This window comes from Suricata suricatta, chromosome 2 (assembly GCF_006229205.1).
Source record: "Suricata suricatta isolate VVHF042 chromosome 2, meerkat_22Aug2017_6uvM2_HiC, whole genome shotgun sequence".
NCBI classification, from domain to species: domain Eukaryota; kingdom Metazoa; phylum Chordata; class Mammalia; order Carnivora; family Herpestidae; genus Suricata; species Suricata suricatta.
In genome coordinates, this window is record NC_043701.1 from 59,650,965 (window position 1) to 59,654,275 (window position 3,311).

At 42.6% G+C, this 3,311-nt stretch overlaps 1 long non-coding RNA gene across 1 annotated transcript; it reads right to left on the reverse strand.

Annotated features, from left to right (window-relative positions):
• Positions 1 to 944: 944 nt before the first annotated feature.
• On the reverse strand, positions 945 to 1,656 carry LOC115281526. Its single transcript, XR_003904357.1, has 2 exons — positions 1,390 to 1,656; positions 945 to 1,149 (listed from the first exon to the last, which is right to left on the reverse strand). It is a non-coding gene; the product is annotated as an uncharacterized LOC115281526 (long non-coding RNA).
• Positions 1,657 to 3,311: the final 1,655 nt, after the last annotated feature.

Genomic DNA, 3,311 nt, shown 5'->3' on the forward strand with positions numbered 1-3,311 from the left:
TTGATTTGGCCAATCATTTCGCTCTGACAGATGGTTTTCTTTCATCTTCTTTTTAAAACTTTGAGTCTGTCATCCAAGAATACGCTGCTCCTTCCAGCTGCATCAGCAGCAACATTTATTATCATGCCATCAATTTCTTCATCCAAGTGATAAATAATTCTGGACAGGGCCTTTTACATAACATTTATCTTATCCTCCCTAGGATTGTAGTTGTTTTCTTCTATTGTTCTGTTAACTGGAATACCAACTCCTGAAGACACACATTGTGGTTCACTCACATTTTTACATTCCTGTAAATTGCTTGAGATTAATAATACTATGAAATGTTCTAATGTCCCCTGATGGCAGTAGTAGGAAGCTACCTCTGTAATCAGATGATGTAGAATGAGATCATGCCTCTCTACATCAGGGACAGATTTGTGCAAGTCACGGAAACCCTGCCAGCCATGTTTTACTTTTTAAGTTTACTTATTTATTGAGAGATACAGGGAGAGAGAGAGAGAGAGAGAGAGAGAGTATGTGTGAGCTGGGGAGGGGCAGAGAGAAGGGGAGAGAGAGGATCCCAAGCAGTCTCCCCGCTGTCAGCGCAGAGCCCAAGGCAGGGCTTGACCCATGAACTGTGAGATCATGACCTGAGCTAAAATCACACTCAACTGACTGAGCCACCCACGTGCCATTCCCAGCCATATTTATAACATTTTCCCATATACAAAATATGGATAATATTAGCACCTACATTGTAGGATTGTCTTGAGAGAATAAAACAGATAATGGATATAGAATTCTTAATTATATCCTTAACACATAGTAAGAACTTAATATTCATTAGGGATTATTTTTATAGGTGTTAGTTGAATAAAGGAGGAAATAACAATGTCATTAAATATGCTAATTTGTTCATCCCTGTTTGCCACAGATGCCATAACAAAGTACAACAGTCAGGGTGGCTTAAAGAAGAGACATTTATTTTTTTACAATTCCAGAGGTTAGATGTCCAAGATCAAGGTGTGAGCAGGTTGGTTTCCTTCTGAGGCCTGTCTCTGGGGCTTACAGATGGCCATCTTCTCCCCATCTTCACATGGTCTTCCTTCTATGTGTGCCCTAATCTGTTTGTCGAAGGAGGTCCTAAGGTAATAGGATCATAAGATCCTATAGGATCATAAGATTAGGGTGCACTTCAATGCACTCATTTAACCTTAATCACTTCTTTAAAGACCCTATCTTGAAATACAATCACAGTCCTAGCTATTAGGAGTTAGGACTTCAACAGGTGAATTTTGAGGGGACACACTTCAGCCCATCACAATTAGCATTACACATCACACACATTTTAAGTAATACCTAAGAAACTTTGGCAGATGGTACAGCTATTAACAACTACTCACTCACCTTTTCTTTAAGGACATATATCCCCATCCTCTGCAATTTGACTGGCAGCTCCAGGAGGCGGGATCAGCCTTCATGCTCCACTGCTGTCAGCCAGGCCTTGTGACTTGGTTTGGTCGGTGGTACAGGAGTGTGGGTGGCATACCCCACTCCTAAGCAGAAGCTTTAAGAGCCACTGATTGTTTTCACCGCTCTCTTGCTCCATTCTGTCTGCCACAGAGACAGTATGTCTTCAACGAGGGCTGCTCTTTCAACCTACCACCCAGATGAGAAGGCCGACAGAGCAGAGCTGCCAAGATGATGAGCAGCTGCTAATATGTAAAACCTTGCGCCGAGTAGATGTTTTTTGTCTAAGTCTCTGGGATTTAAGGATTGCCTAGTACTGTACAAAAAGTGCCTAATGTGACAACGGACAATAGTGATTTTTTTAAAAAAGCAAATGCATATATACGCTTATTGCGTTTCTTTGCAAAAGGCACAGAAACCCAAAATGCCATCCATGAGGTCATTCTAATACAGCTAACCTGTAGAAAAGGGACAAAGAGTATAAACAGTTTCAAGATGACCCCACACCCCATTGGACAAACTACTTTTTCCATTTGTATGTAAGAACACACTGGCCTCCCTCATGGTTAAATCTTCTCTCTTGAGACTATTGGGAATGCACTACTGCCTCGTTAGCATCCACCCTCCCTCTCCCTGTCCCAGAGAGAGATCCTCCTCTGCTCTTAGAGAATTACAGTGGATGTCAAAAATTAGAACTGTCTGCCCTCACTTGGCAAACGCAAGGGCCCTTTAAACCAGGACAACGTTATCCAACCAGTATCAGTTCTACCAGAACACATGCTATTGGTTCGCAGTATAATTCAATAACCATACTTAGGCATCCTGCCATGTCCCAGTTACTGAAGGAAGGTGACTGTTGAGCTAGACCCTAAGGAGTCAGTAGGATTTGGGCAGCTGGAAAAGGAGAAGGACATTTAAGGCAGATGGCAAAGGTTCAACAACAGCATAAAGTATATTCCAGGAAGATTTGCAGCAGAGGGTGATTGTAGCAATGGGTGCAGCAGTAGCTACAAATAGTACTGAAAATGTTGCCACAGGGGCTCCTAGGTGACTCAGTCTGTTTAAGCATCCGACTTCCACTAAGGTCATGATCTCATGGTTCTCAAGCTCAAGCCCTGCATGGGGCTCTGTGCTGACAGCTTGGAGCCTGGAGCCTGCTTCAGATTCTGTGTCTCCCTCTCTTCTTCTGCCCCTTCCCTGCCTGTGCTCTCTCTCTCTCTCTCTCTCTCATTCAAGAATAAACAATGTGTGTGTGTGTGTGTGTCTGTGTGTCTGTGTGTGTGTGTGTATAAAGAAAATGCAGTCAAAGAGCAATCCCTGGCAGCCATTGTCAGTGGTTCTAAACCTGTCTAAACCTGGGCACAACTCAAAACCCAATGGGCAACACTTTAAATGTTATGCATCACAAATGTATGCATTCATATGTGAGTTTTAAAACTATTTCTCTTCAACAAATATGTAATATTGCATAGGAGCTAAAAACACAAGCTTTTGATGCAGGCAGCCTGCCTTCCTACCACAGCTCCGCCAACCTTGAGACGGTTAGTTTACCTGTATAAGCCTCAGGTTCCTCTTCTGCATACCAGAATGTGATAATAATAGTGCTTTCCTTCTAATGATGGTCATGGAATATCACAATGCATGAAGATGCTTGGCAAAATATCTGAGTCAAAGTAAGGGCTCCAGAAAGAGTACTCACCGCCAAACTTAACTGCTACACCATTATTCAGAAATGAAACTTCAGTCATTTGCCTCTATGAGACTTGACAATCTGTATCCCTTGGTTTCTGACATACCAATACCACTTCATATCTCTCCTAAAATGTGTGCAAGAGCAAGCCAAAGAGAGGGCCCCATTC